The sequence below is a fragment of the Lissotriton vulgaris genome, chromosome 1_1 (assembly GCF_964263255.1).
Source record: "Lissotriton vulgaris chromosome 1_1, aLisVul1.2, whole genome shotgun sequence".
Taxonomy (NCBI): domain Eukaryota; kingdom Metazoa; phylum Chordata; class Amphibia; order Caudata; family Salamandridae; genus Lissotriton; species Lissotriton vulgaris.
The window spans coordinates 478,758,465-478,774,306 of NC_141685.1; positions in this window are offsets into that span (position 1 = coordinate 478,758,465).

The following is a 15,842-nucleotide window of genomic DNA, read 5'->3' on the forward strand; positions in this document are numbered from 1 at the left end:
GGTTTTTTAAATGCTAATTCCTAACTATAACTGGTCTGAAACCTATGGTTTTTTCAGTGAATATTTATATATATATATATATATATATATATATATATTATTTTTTTTATTCAATGGCTCGAAAGCTTGAGAAGGCACACAACGGGTCACCGCCCTTCGGCTTCTCACTTCAATCCGCCTCAGTCCTACGTTTTTAATTTATTTGCCGACGCGTTTTGAGGTCGCACACCTCTTCTTCATGGGCAGCTTGGCACAACTGGCGCATTGACTGCTCGCATTCAAAAGTATTTCCTGCTTTAATCTTCTTGATTGGCCCTTTGTGGGTGGAGTTTTTTATGCAAGTGTATCGTAGAGCATGTTGGGACATGTAATCCAATGCGAGTTCAATGCTCATGTCAGGGACTCAATGTCCCATAATGCTTCAAACAAGAATGCACGATGTGAACTTCCACAGGAGGCCAGCAACAACATAAATAATGCCAAAACTTTCACGACGTGAGCCTTCATGTGCCTTTCGAGAAGCCCAAAAAGAAGAGGTGTGAAACTTTGAAACGCGTTGACAGAAGAAAATGAATTCGTAGCAGGAAGACAAGCTGCATCACACTGCCTGATGGCTGAACGTTGTCGAGAGCCTTCTCAATGCTTCAGGGCACTTTGTTTTCAAAAAAAGTACACACGGCAGGCCGGCCGTGGAGAAGAGCACCATCGCCAGTTTGGCAGAGGCTGTGGTAGGAACCCTCTAGTACCATTGCAGCACATCGTTCCATATGCTAATTAGCTTGTTTCCATGCCCCGATACCTACTAAGGACTTCAAATTACTTTTAATGAGAAATTCACATTGAAACTTACTAAAGTAAACTCTAATGCTCATGTCAGGGACTCGATATCCCATAATGCTTCAAACAAGAATGCACAATGTGAACGCACACAGGAGGCCAGCAACAACATAAATAATGCCAAAACTTTCACAACGTGAGCCTTCATGTGACTTTCGAGTAGCCCAAGAAGAAGAGGTGTGAAACCTTGAAACGCGTTGGCAGATGAAAATGAATTCAGAGCAGGAAGACAAGCTGCATCACACTGCCCGATGGCTGAACGTTGTTGAGTGCCTTCTCTAAGCTTCAGGGCACTTTGTTTTCAAAATACGTACACACGGCGGCCCGGCTGTGGAGAAGAGCACCATCGCCAGTTTGGCAGAGGTTGTGGTAGGAACCTTTAGTACCGTTGCAGCACATCGTTCAATATGCTAATTAGCTTGTTTCCATGCCTGGATACCTACTAAGGACTTCAAATTACTTTTAATGAGAAATTCACATTGAAACATACTAAAGTAAACACTAATGCTCATGTCAGGGACTCGATGTCCCATAATGCTTCAAACAAGAATGCACGATGTGAACGTCCACACGAGGCCAGCAACAACATAAAAAATGCCAAAACTTTCAAGACGTGAGCCTTCATGTGCCTTTTGAGTGGCCCAAAAAGAAGAGGTGTGAAACGTTGGCAGATGAAAATTAATTTGGAGCAGGAAAACAAGCTGCATCACACTGCCTGATGGCTGAACATTGTCGAGTGCCTTCTCAATGCTTCAGGGCACTTTGTTTTCAAAATACGTACACACAGCGGTCGGCTGTGGAGAAGATCACCATCGCCAGTTTGGCAGAGGCTGTGGTAGGAACCTTCTAGTACCGTTGAAGCACATTGTTCAATATGCTAATTAGCTTGTTTCCATGCCCCGATACCTACTAAGGACTTCGAATTACTTTTAATGAGAAATTCACATTGAAACTTACTAAAGTAAACACTAATGCTCATGTCAGGGACTCGATGTCCCATAATGCTTCAAACAAGAATGCACAGTGTGAACACCCACTGGAGGCCAGCAACAACACAAATAATGCCAAAACGTTCACACCCTGAGCCTTCATGTGACTTTCGAGTAGCCCAAGAAGAAGAGGTGTGAAACCTTGAGACACGCTGGCAGATGAAAATGAATTCAGAGCAGGAAGACAAGCTGCATCACACTACCTGATGGCTGAACGTTGTTGAGTGCCTTCTCAATGCTTCAGGGCACTTTGTTTTCAAAATACGTACACACGGCGGCCCGGCTGTGGAGAAGAGCACCATCGCCAGTTTGGCAGAGGCTGTGGTAGGAAACCTCTAGTGCCGTTGCAGCACATCATTCAATATGCTAATTAGCTTGTTTCCATGCCCCGATACCTACTAAGGACTTCAAATTACTTTTAATAAGAAATTCACATTGAAACTTACTAAAGTAAACACTAATGCCCATGTCAGGGATTCAATGTCCCATAATGTTTCAAACAAGAATGCACGATGTGAACGCCCACAGGAGGCCAGCAACAACATAAATGATGCCAAAACTTTCACGACGTGAGCCTTCATGTGACTTTCGAGTAGCCCAAGAAGAAGAGGTGTGAAACCTTGAAACGCGTTGGCAGATGAAAATGAATTTGGAGCAGGAAAACAAGCTGCATCACACTGCCTGATGGCTGAACGCTGTTGAGTGCCTTCTCTAAGCTTCAGGGTACTTTGTTTTCAAAATACGTACACACGGCGGCCCGGCCTTGGAGAAGAGCACCATCGCCAATTTGGCAGAGGCTGTGGTAGGAACCTTCTAGTACCGTTGCAGTACATCGTTCAATATGCTAATTAGCTTGTTTCCATGCCCCGATACCTACTAAGGACTTCACATTACTTTTAAGGAGAAATTCACATTGAAACTTACTAAAGTAAACACTAATGCTCATGTCAGGGACTCGATGTCCCATAATGCTTCAAACAAGAATGCACGATGTGAACGCCCACAGGAGGCCTGCAACAACATAAATAATGCTAAAACTTTCACAACGTGAGCCTTCATGTGACTTTCGGGTAGCCCAAGAAGAAGAGGTGTGAAACCTTGAAACGCGTTGGGAGATGAAAATGAATTCAGAGCAGGAAGACAAGCTGCATCACACTGCCCGATGGCTGAACGTTGTTGAGTGCCTTCTCAATGCTTCAGGGCACGTTGTTTTCAAAATATATATATATATATATATATATATATATATATATATATATATATATATATATATATATATATATATACACACACTTCCAACACCTCCGTTTAAAGGGGCAGACAATGCTGTGTTGTGACAACATAGGCTTTGTCAGTTGCCTTGGAGGCCCCTCACACATTAAAAAAGAAGCCCCGGGGAGATGCCTTGCAGGCCCTCCAAATTAACAAAGAAGCCCAAGGGGTGGCAGACTCCAGGGCTGCAGGAGGGCAGAGTGCCCTCTTGCATATAATTGTAAGCAAGCCCCAGGGGTGGGGGTCTACGGGGTTGCGGGCCCTCTCAGGCCCTGCATATATTTGTTGGAAATGCTCCCGGGATCTGGCCCACCTAGTGGCCTCAATTAAATGAAGCGCATGAGTCTGTGCTACATTTTTGTAGCCCAGCGCAAATTTCACCAAAATTAAAAATAAATATGCTTTTGTTTGGCCATGAGGGTGCTTGTGGGACCCTCTGAGCAGGCCTAGGGGGTCAGGGTGTTTCTACCATGCCCCCTTCATCTTTTTTTCACCTTTGTTTAACTGTTGTCTTGTGACTCAGTTCTACCAAGTCACAGAATGGCTGCCAACACTTCCTGGTTTGGAGTGTTGACAGCCAATTAGAATAAAGCTTGTGGTTGGGAGGGTGCGCGAACCCTCCTCTGCCTTAGATATCAGAACTTAATCCCCCAATTTACAACGCACCAGTGGGTACGTTTTCACAGTGGTGCAAGGAAGGGGCGTGGCCTGAGTGACAAGTTTGCAAATGTGTCCTGTGGTGCGTTTTAAGTTGGGGGATTAAGTCCCCTTGAATCCTGAGGGTCACTGGGGGCCAATTAGGCCACCAGGTACCTCCAGTATGCACCAGGGAGCTGCGTTTCAGAGAGGTGTTCAGAGGCCATGCCCCTTTTTACACCTCTCTGCAATGGAGCTCTGTGCCGCTTACTGGAGGACCCTGGTGGGCTAGTTGGTCCCCATGGACCGTCAGGACTCAAGGGGAATTAATCCCCCAAGTTAAAACGTGCCAGGGGCGGAGTTTGTACAGTGGTGCAGGGAGGGGGCGGGCCTGACATAGCAAGTGTGCAAATGCAACCCCTGGCACATTGTAAATTGGGGGATTAAGTTCCCTTCAACCATGAGGGTACCTGGAGGCCAACTAACCCACCTGGTACTTTCAAAATGCGCCAGGGAGCTGCGTTGCAGAGAGGTGTTGAGAAGCCATGCCCCTTTTTACACTTCTCTGCAACGCACAGTGGTGCAGGGAGGGGGCGTGACCTGATGTGACAAGTGTGCAAACCTGCCCTATGTGGCATTTTAAGTTGGTGGATTAAGTCCTCTTGATCCTGGAGGGTCCCTTGGGGCCAATTAGCCCACCAGGTACGTCCAGTAAGCGCCACAGAGTTGCGTTGCAGAGCGGTGTAAAAAGGGGCATGGCCCCAGACCACCTCTCTGCAACGCAGTTCTGTGACACTTACTGGAGGTACCTGGTGGGCTAGTTGGCGCCAAGGGACCCTCCAGATTTAAGAGGACTCAATGATTAAGAGGACCCTCATGATTCAAGGGGAATTAATCCTCCAACTTAGAACCCGCCAGGTGTCGCATTTGCACAGTGGTGAAGGGAGGGGGCGGAGCCTGATGTGACATGTGAGTACTTATGCAATCATTACGCCAAAACCCAAGCACTTATAAAATCACCATGCACTCTCCTTGCAGCACTCTAATCATCCAGTCACTACCCATGCACTCATGCAATGCCCCATGCACTAATCCATGCACTGCTACAATACCCTGAGCAGTACCCATGCAGTCCAGCCATGTCCCTGTCACTAGCCTTGCACTCCTCCAATCACCCAGCGAGCACCATGTACTTATCCAATTACTCCACCAAAACCCAGGCACTTATGAATTCACCATGCACTGTCCTTGCAGTACTCTAATCATCCAATCAGAAGCCAGGTACTTATGCAATGACCCAGGCACTAACACATGCACTGCTACAATCCTCTGAGCACTACCCATGCAGTCCAACCATCACCCTGTCAGTACCCATGAACTCTTTCAATCACCCAGCCTTCACCATGTACTTATCCAATCACTCCACGAAAACCCAAGCACTAAGAATTCACCATGCACTCTCCTTGCAGTACTTTAATCTTCCAGTCAGTACCCTTGTACTCATGGAATGACCCAGGCACTAACACATGCACTGCTACAACTCTCTATGCACTACCCATGTAGACCTCTCACCACCTACACAGTACTGATTCACTCCTCCATTTATCCAGGTTTTGCCCATGCAGTCCAGAAATCTCTCTGTCACTACCCATGCACTCCTCAAATCACCCATCAGGCATCATGTACTTATCCAATCACTCTGCCAAAACCCAAGCAGTTATAAAATCACCATGCACTGTCCTTGCAGAACTCTACTCATCCACTCAGTACCCATGTACTCATGCAATGACCCAGGCACGAACTCATGGCAAATACAGAGGAGGTCATGTTAATCACAGGGGTACCCCAACGCATAGTGTTCCTTAGTGTATGTAGGTCTTTTCACTGTATTTTAAGTGTCTTTTAGCATAGCACTGGCTCCAGTCCTGGTTAGTCAGAGTCAGTTACCACCAGTACCTGTCAGTAAAAAGTTGAGGACACAGGAGGACTTTCTGATCCTCTGTTGGTTCTTTCTTCACATCTCTTGCTTCTTCCTGCACTTTTGTTTGTCTTTCTGGACTTCCGTTGATTCTTTCAGCATTTGTCTTGCTTCATTCTGCACTTTTCTTCCTCTTTTTTCACATGTCCTACCTTTGTAGGCATAGTTTAAAATTAGCATTGGAAAACTATTGATATTCATTGAAAAAACCATAGGTTTCAGGCACGTTTTAGTTAGAAATTAGCATTTAAAAAACCTTCCTGGTTTCGGTGGGGATCCATCGGAAGATCTTACGGAGCATGCACAGGGTGTTGAAGCAGGATGACGATACGGCATTGACTTGTCTGGTCATTGCGAGGGTAGAGTCCAGGATGAAGCCCAGGTTTCATGTGTGGTCTGTTGGCTTGGTGGTGGTGCCAAGGGCAGGGGGCCACCAGGACTCGTCCCAGGCAGAGAGGGATGATCCCAGGATGGGGACTTCCGTCTTGTCTGAGTTCAGCTTTAGGCGGCTGTTCTTCATCCATTCGGCGACGTCCTTCATTCCCTTGTGTAGGCTGGCTCTGGCGTTGGACGGGTCGTTGGTGAGGGAGAGGATCAGCTGGGTGCTGTCAGCGTATGAGATGATGTTAAGGTTGTGTTGGTGTGCGATGGCTGCGAGGGGGCTGATGTAGACGTTGAAGAGGGTGGGTCTGAGCAAGAATTCTTGAGGTATGCCGTAGATGACTTCGGTGGCCGCGGATCGGAATGGGGGGAGAAGGACTCTCTTGGTTCTTCCGAGGAGGAACGAGGTGATCTACTCCTGTGCTTTCCCTTGGATTCCGATGTTGCTGAGGCGCTGTATTACGGTGCAGTGGCAGACTGTGTCGAATGCTGCAGAGAGGTCCAGGAGGATGAGGGCAGCTGTTTCCCCGTTGTCGATCAGGGATCTGATGTCATCGGTGGCTGCGATGAGGGCGGTCTCGGTGCTGTGGTTGGCTCGGAAACCTGACTGTGAGGGGTCGAGGGATCCGTTCGTCTCGAGGAAGGCGGTGAGCAGTATGTTGACGGTCTTCTCAATGACTTTGGCAGAAAAAGGGAGGAGCGAGATGGGGCGGAAGTTCTTGAGGTCGGTGGGGTCCGCTGTCGGTTTCTTCAGGAGGGCGCTGAGCTCGGCATGCTTCCAGTTCTCCGAGAAGGTGGCGGTGTTGAAGGAGATGTTGATGATGTTCCAGAGTTGGGGTGCGATGATGGAGCCGGCCTTGTTGAAGACGTGGTGGGGGCCGGGGTTGGTAGGGGATCCGGAGTGGATGGTGTTCATCATGCGGGTGGTGTCTTCGTTGCTGACCGGGGTCCAGTTGCAGAGGGTGGTGGTAGGGGGCGTTGTTTCGGTGGTTGGGTGCATGGTTGGTGCATCAAAGCTGTTGTGTATGTCGGCAATCTTGCGGTGGAAGAAGGAGGCGAGTGTGTCGCAGAGGTCTTGCGATGGTGTGATGTTGTTGCTTCCGGCACTGGGGTTGGAGAGCTCTAGAGTTCCTTGCTGTTGTGGGTGTTGTTGTCCAGGCGTTCTTTGAATGATGTCCTTTTGGTGGTGCGGATCAGCTGGTGGTGTGTGCGGGTGGCGTTCTTGGGGGCGGTCATGTTTTCTGTGGTCTGGTCGTGGCGCCAGGCTTTTTCGGGGGTGCGGCAGTTTTTCTTGGATGTTTTGAGTTTGTTGGTGAACCACAAGGCTTTTTTGCTGCTGTGTCTGCTGGGATGGTTCTTCAGTGGTGCGAGGTCGTCGGCGCAGTTGATGAGCCATTGTGTGAAGATGCGGGCTGCTTCGTTGGGGTCCGTCGTGTTGGTGGGAGGGTTCTGGCTGAGGGAGGTGTGAGCTGGTCGGCGGTGATCTTGCTGCAGCTCCTGCGGGGAACCTGTTGCGGGTGGTGGTGGGTCGTGGTTCTCTTGAAGCTGAAGTGGACGCAGCTGTGATCGGTCCAGTGAAGTCCGGTGGAGTGACGGAAGGTGATGTGCTTGCTGTAGGAGAAGACGGGGTCAAGCGTGTGGCCGGCGTAGTGGGTGGGGGTGTTCACCAGTTGCTTGAGTCCGAGGTTGGCGAGGTTGGCCAGCAGGGTAGTTGTGTTGCTGTCGTTGTTGTTCTCCAGGTGGAAGTTGAGGTCCCCTAGGAAGATGTAATCAGAGGAGGCAAGGGCATGCGGGCTGATGAAGTCTGCGATGCACCTTTCAGGTATAAATATACCAACGTTGCCTTAAGCAAACACACAGAGGTGTGGAGCAGAGCGGCTGTCGACTTAGCAGTAGCCCAGCTGATGCGAGAGCCGAAGGAAGCCGCCCCTCCTTTTGACGCGCTGGAGAAGCTGCCTTTTCTCATGCCGAGAAATCCAGCTCTGGTGTTCCTAAGTCAACTTCGCGGGTTGCTGGGAGATCGAGTCCTGAGAAGCGAGATACAAGACCTCCTTCATTCTATAACCAAGGTACGGAGCAGACTAAAACCTTAGAGAGAATTCTTGATTCCGATACTTGGCAAAAACCTAACTTAACTTTAAACTGCAACTTGCTTACTCCTTCCCACGTATTCGGCTTAGGTCAGGTACACCGGGGTAGGCGTATCTCAGAAGCACCAGTTGAGTTCGTTAGTCTATGTTTTTATGTATGTATATATTTTATCCATTTTAGAGTATCATATGGCTAAGAAACCATATCAATGCTTTTACAGTATTATTTCATAATACTACTTTTACTGTACGCACTTTACTTTATGAAAAGTATTGCAATTGTGGCAATTCATTTCTCTTGCATGAGGAAGAAGACTGCTCAATAAAATAACACCTTCTATTGAAAACGCCCGTCTCTCTATTTCTCTGCACTCTGGTGAAATTAAGCATGCATGATTGACTGAGTAAAATAGCTGTCTATTGTTTTCACACGACTCTAGAGATACGCTCTTTATTCTGAGGGAGTAAAGTTGTCATGTTTATGCGGTTGTCAGAAACTAATCCCTTCTTGTCTAAATCAGGACGATTAACCCTTTCCTGAACATTCCAGAAAGTTTCTAGTGACCTCTGAGCTAGCTGGCAAAACTAATTAAGTCTAACATAGTCAGTAAAGACCTAGATGACCTCAGTCCTACATCTACACTACTGTTTATGTTATTCCAATGCGCAGAGCCTATTGGGAATATAGGAACTACACTACATGGCGCACAACGTTTGGTAAGGTGATAATCTAATGCAAGACACTAGAGTAACTCAGTCGTGCTTTTCACACAGACCCCTTTCTCCCGTAAAAACTCCAATAGACGTCTGGAGTGGGTGAAAGGTTAACATCCGCCGGAACTTAGTAGGATGAGAATCCTATGTATTAGTTTTTGGTTTAGTCAACGTTGAAGGACACAGTGTTCCAAAATATTGTGCACCTAATCTTTGTTTCCTTGAAACTTGATCTGCAACAAAAAAAAAAAAAAAAATCCTTTCTTTCAGTAAAATAGGGGAAAGTGAAAAAGAAAGAGATAAAGAAGCATTAGCAGATCAACTCTTAGCGGATGACACAACCATCCAATAAAATGACCCGGGTCCTATAATCATTCCGGTCAATATAAGAAGAACTATAACTCTTAAACCTATAGAGAATGGACTATCACCAAGAGGTGGTACGGTCTTATTTGTGATAGACGCACATGAGTATCGGCAGACAGAGGTATTCTATTCATGGATACATTTTCCAGCAGCACACGCTGTGACAAAAGATTTCCACTATTACAAAATAGAGGAACCTCCGGATATATACACTCCTTTCGAGGACGTTGAAATCCCACTAACTTACCAAGAGCACCTGCTCTGGTTTAAAGGCGCCCTAAAACAAGAAAATCCCATCACCAGGCACGGTCCACTAGGTAGACCAGGAGCCACGTGGCCGGTTCTAGCCAGCTACACACCACACCCAGACATTGATAAAATGTCGTACCGGGAACTTTTAGCTCAGCTAAAACTTTTAATTAAAATACATAGACAATAGGTCCAATACGTCATGCGGACTTCAACAGTCCAACCAGCAATTAACATCCCACAACTGACCACTCATCAGGGGAATACAAACAAAATTACACCACAGAACATACAATCATGTCTTGGTAAAACACTCATAAAACAGGAACAAATTCTATTCGGGTTAGCTCAAAAAATAACTCAAATAGAGGCAGTATTTCCTAATACTACACCTCATGAAAAACACAGAATTCTGACTATCTGCCTCCCAATGGGGGTCGCACCACATGTAGAGGACTGTGACACTTGGGGCACGGTCTTTGCTTCCATCTACACAAAAACACATGGTGTTCCGTCTATGGCGGTCATACCAGATGTACTAAGACAAATTCAGAACGAATGCGATCCAGAACCCGCTTTAACTCTGGGTATGAAATTACTAAAAGACTTTAAGCAGGTCTCGGCTATATTATTAGCCAACATAAAAGGAGAAGCAGCATGTGTGGCAATCCGCCAGAAATTGAAGGAGACAGATATAACAGACCAACCATTTGAACTTGCCAGAATCATAGAAAAATCCTATGAAGAGCTAGGAAGAGATATTTTGGGTGGGAAACCAATAAAACCCCAATTAACTGAAAATCCTGAAAAAACATTTATTAAAAATAATCTAAATACTCCAAAAAAGAGTTGGGATGGTAATAAACAATCCACTACCAAGGAAAAACCATTCCAGTCCAGAGGAAGGTCTCCTCAACGGAGAGAAAGATCTCCTGGCAGAGGAGGCAAGTCTCCCCAAAGGGAACCCTCTGAGAAAAGATACAATCTTAGAGATAAGGATAAATTGAGAAAACATGATAGATATCAAGATATTGATACACGTCACTCTCGCTCTTTTCAGACTTCCTCACAGAAATCGGAAAGAGGATGGTCAGAACACAAGGAAGAGAACATCAAGTCCAAGGACAAAGAACCTGCTCATCAAAGTAAAAATCACAATTTCCCAGAAAGAAGGTTGCAAGTATTAAAATTAAACATGCCGAGGATTCTGAGGACACAACTGAAAAACAGAGAGTGGGCCCAGACAATGCTAGACAGCGCAGCAGAAGTGACCATAGCTTGCAAGATCCTGATGAATCTTCTGGAGACAGTGGACACGAATGAATACATTCAGGTGGAAACTGCAGACACGCGAGTTAGCGTGCCCCATAAACTATATGAAATAACATTACGTATAGAGGGAGATAAAACTAGGAAAATAAAAGGTCTCTTTTGGGAGAATCTTTCTAAAGGCTATGACATCCTGTTGGCTGAAAAAGACTAGCCACCAGAGTTTGTCAGGGAGTGCCCTCGTGGCGAAGAAATGATTATGCCTGCCTTCTCAAATCATGTTGCAATTCATAAAAAATACACATTCTCAAGAAAATGGGCAGTGGCCCAAGCTCCTGCATTATACAAAAATAATGTAGGATGGGATGAGGACTCTCCTCACCACAAAATCCAGTTAAAAAATCAACCCACTGCACAAAGGCAGTACCCGGTTAAACAAGAAACTAAAAAGTAAGTCAGGGAGATCTTAGATCAACTTGAATATCAAGAGGTGATTGAAACGTGCACCTCACAAATGAACAATCCTTTGTTTCCTGTCTCCAAGCCAGACGATTTATATCGTCTAGTTTTGGACTACAGACAATTAAACTCCTGCTGCAAAACTTTTGCAGTACAAAATTCACACAGCGCAGCACTAATGAACAACATTGTGCGCAAACAATATAAAACAACATTAGATATCTCTAATGGATTCTTCTGTCAAAACATTGCACCTGAAAGCAGGTATTTGACTGCTTTCTCAATAATGGGGTCGCAAAAACAATTTTGCCGACTCCCACAGGGATTCAAGAATAGCCCAGGATTATTCTCAGCAAGGGTAACAGAATTACTATAAATATATGATGATGAGGCATTTTCATATGTCGATGACATCTATCTTACAGACCATGACCTGGAGACTCACTTAAAAAGAGTGAACACCATAATTCTTGGGTTCGCATGAGAGGGTTACAAATTCAACTTTAAAAAGTCAAGAATTGCTCATCTAACAGTCCTATTTTTAGGATATGAATTATCAAGTGAAGGCTTTCTGAATTTCGGTAGAACATACATTCTAAATTATGCAGAGAGGGTTAAACCTCTATATGAATTAATAAAACCTGATTTCAAACCAATACATTGACTCAAAAACACACAGAAATGTTTAGATCATTACGGACAGACATGCAAACTAAAACAAAACTGCAAACACGCGAAAACGTAGGCAACCATGTAATCCGAGTCATCCCAGGAAGATGCGGATTCACATACCTGACCTCTAATGAGGGAGAAACAGTACTTATAGCTTCCAAATCACATTTGTACACTCAAGCTGAAATGAAATTCAGCTCTACAGAAAAAATTCTGACAGCAGTTCAAACTGCTGTAGCAAGAGAAAGAGCCCTTGCCCAAGGCAAGAGAATAACTGTTTATACAGCAGAATCAGCCCTTGAGGCATTAACAAGTCTACGCAATCTGAATGCAGTGGCATTACATCCAAAATGGATACAATGGGAAAATTCTCTTACTACAGAAGACGTGAAGTACTATTTTGACCCGAAAATGAAAAAACTAGATGATGTAGAATACGAACATGAATATCCTCTGCCAATCAAAATTCTGCCTCTTGAACAATATACCTGTGTAATCTATATAGACAGATTTGCACACCATTACGATGTAGAGAAAAAATCCTACAATGCAGCGTGAGCGATTGTTAAAGGTCGCTGGCGCTCTGGTAAATTCAAACCGATGATTACCAAAACTGAATCACTCAGAAACTGTTCAGCTCAGCGAGCTGAAATAAGATCTTTAAAGATGGCGCTTGAAAATGCAGATCGCGAATTCCCCACACTAATAGTGTGCGATTTCATTACTGCGTCAAGTCATACAACATTGACATGCAGATATGGAGCAAAAACGGTTACAAAGATGACACAGGTGCCACAATAAAGCATAAAAAGCTTTGGGAATAAGTAGTTCTTTTGCAGAAAGAACTACAAAAGACTCACGTGATACATACACTGAGTCATCAACGTGATGGCGTTCACGTTGCAGGGAATTAATTGGCTAACAGAGCCACAGTGGCAGCGGTTCAACCGGCTTCCGTAGCCACAAAAAAGCGTTCAAAAAAACACATAGATGGAGAAACCATGTTGGCAGGACAAGCGTCGTTAAAAGGCGATTATGCAGCATTACCTCTCAACTATCCACTCAGTAATACATACATAATTGATGCAAACTCCGTTCCTTTTGCTCAAATCCCTGGAGTGGGGATAGAGTAATTCCAAACACGAACCGGAGAGTTTTCTTGATTGAAGACGCACACAAGGGACTGGGTCCGAGGCACTAAGAGATCTTGAAATCTTTAATAGAATTACAATCAGAATACTGGTGGCCGGGGATGAGCTTGCAAATTTACAAATTTGCAATGGATTGTCCAGACTGCAACAGAGATCGCAGTTGTGAACCGGACCAGATTATTGCCAGGACACCTTTATTAGAAAGCATCAGGTGATCTATAGGCCTAAATCCAGCCGGAGAAATGCGGTCCCATAATTATTAAGACTTGATTCACTAAAGATGTGGCCCCAGTGCTCGGCTCACGCCAGAACTGTTATAAAAGATTTGCGAGTCTTTATCGGCACATACGCAATTGGCATGCTACATTCTGACCAGGGTCCAACGTTTAGCTCTCGCGCTTACAAAGAGGCCATGACCAGCATGGGCATTGCATTGCGGTACTCTTCTCCCTTCCATCCTGAGGGAAATAGGGTAGCGGAAAGAAAAAACCGTGACATAAAGCAATCTATAACAGCGAGGGTATTAGGTTCGGGTGATGGGTGGGTCAAACTTCTAATAAGTGTCCAACGTAATCTTAATAACATGCCAAGAAATTCTCTAGGAGGTATCAGTCCGTACAAACTTTTGTTTGGTACTAGAATGATTATCCAGGATCTGGATCGTCAAACTTCAGTGGAAAAAGGAAAAACTTTTGATATCAAAGATCGTTTTGCTGTTTTACAGGACTTGAATGAAACAAGAAAGAGTCTAAGTAACAAAAAGTTTAAGCCAACAACCACTGAAGAACCACCTGTCCCAGCAAGACCTGTCTGGATTCCAAAGATTGGGGATCTGTTCAGAGAAAAGATCGCAGTGAAGAAGGAATTTGGGCCTTCTTTCAGAAAAGCAGTACCTGTCTTAGCTGTCAGCGGAACAAGATCAGTAGTACTACTGCCACCTGCTGGTAAAAAGGAAAACAGAATTGTATCCATCGACCTGGTGAAACCACAATCATGTGGCCGATAATAAGTAGTAGGCCCAGTGGACTCCCAAGAAATAGCAGAAGACCAAACTTTGCTACAATCCAAGAGGTCCAAACTGAGAGACTAATCACATTCGATAAACCTGCAGTAAATAAAAAAGAACTATGCAACAAAGCCATGGAACTAGTGCCTCTTGGAACCCAAATTACAACAATTCCTGATGATACACCAATCTAAAACGATGAAGCAACAAAAGAAAATGCAAAGATCAATGGAAATTCGGAAGCAATCCCACCAATTGACAGAACTGCATCTGGCTATTTTATCAACTTTGATGACTTTTCCGATGATCCAAGTGTACATGGAGACAAGCCAGCAACAAAAACTTTCAAAGAAAAAATAACCAAGCTTTTTCACCAACTAAAAGAAACATATCTGATTTCACCATGGATTGAATTTTGGACTGTGTTAGGTATACTTTTCCTCCTGCTTTGGCTCATCATGGTTTTATACTTGGGTAAATTAATTGATGGAAAATATAGTACAATGGACACAGCAAATCAGAACATCAACTTGGTCCTAAAGTCTCACAGATCCTCTCACATCGAGAAAAGAGAACTATCATAAGTGAACATCACAGCCAATCCAATACCTGGGGGTATAGCATGGGACAAAACTGAATATGAAATTTATGGCCCGATTGAGCTCTCCAAGTATCCACACCAGTTTATGGTTTCCTTAAGTGATTTTGTGATACCAAGTTCTTTTTCTGATGATTGGGATTTTGAAAATATTAACAACATGATGTCCAATTTAGTAATGTCAGCTAAATTTACAGAACATGATTATTTACAAAGTTCATCAAATTATGAAGAATTATACTGTTACAATCACTATGGTCATCACTATTTGCATAAATCTGCACAACCTAGAAATGTTTTTACTTATAATCAATGGGAACATTGTCCAACTCCACCAAAAGGAAGTTCGAAGACATTTTATGAGAAATTTCCATACTTCTCAGGATTTAATAACAGTGATCCAGAAACGTTTTATTTTAAAACGTTAAATAAGATAGGAATGAAAACAATGTTGTCTAATACTAAACTGATTTATTCTGAAAAATTTTATGACAAAATGTCTACATATGGTTTTGAATTTTGGAAAAATAACATTGAAACAAAAACCATCTGGGGAACAAAAGACTGGCAGGTACAATTTCTAGAATCATTATTTAGAGCCTGCATGATAAGATAAAAGACTTAAATAAACCGTCTATTCCAAAGCCCATACCTGATAGTAATAGTACTACAGATGTGGAAATAGACGTATCCCATATTTTTCACCAAAATAGAACAAATCCTGATTTGAAAAAATGGTTGATCTGGCCCACAGACACAAATAACTGTCAAGATAGATTCCTGAACAAAAGACAGAGGTTCAAACTGACCAGGCCAGACCCAAGATATTCCCAGAGACAACATCCAGGGATAATTACATACAGTGTAGGGAAATAATGCCTTAAGTGGCTATAGAAATCCACACTGGCTGAAATTAAGCAACACTTGACTTTACTTAAAGAAGGCGCTGACTTACGAGATTTCATACTGGGACCTCGCAAACAGCGTAAAAAATGTTTCATAGCGGTCGGTATATACGCTGCATACAACGATGCTTGGAAAGTAATGCAAATTAAAACAGCAGAAAAAATACGAGAAATTGAACGTATAAATTTGGAAAAATCACTTTCTGTAGTGGACAATGTGTTAACGACTCTGTCTTCCAGAATACATTCACTGGACAGTATTGTATCATC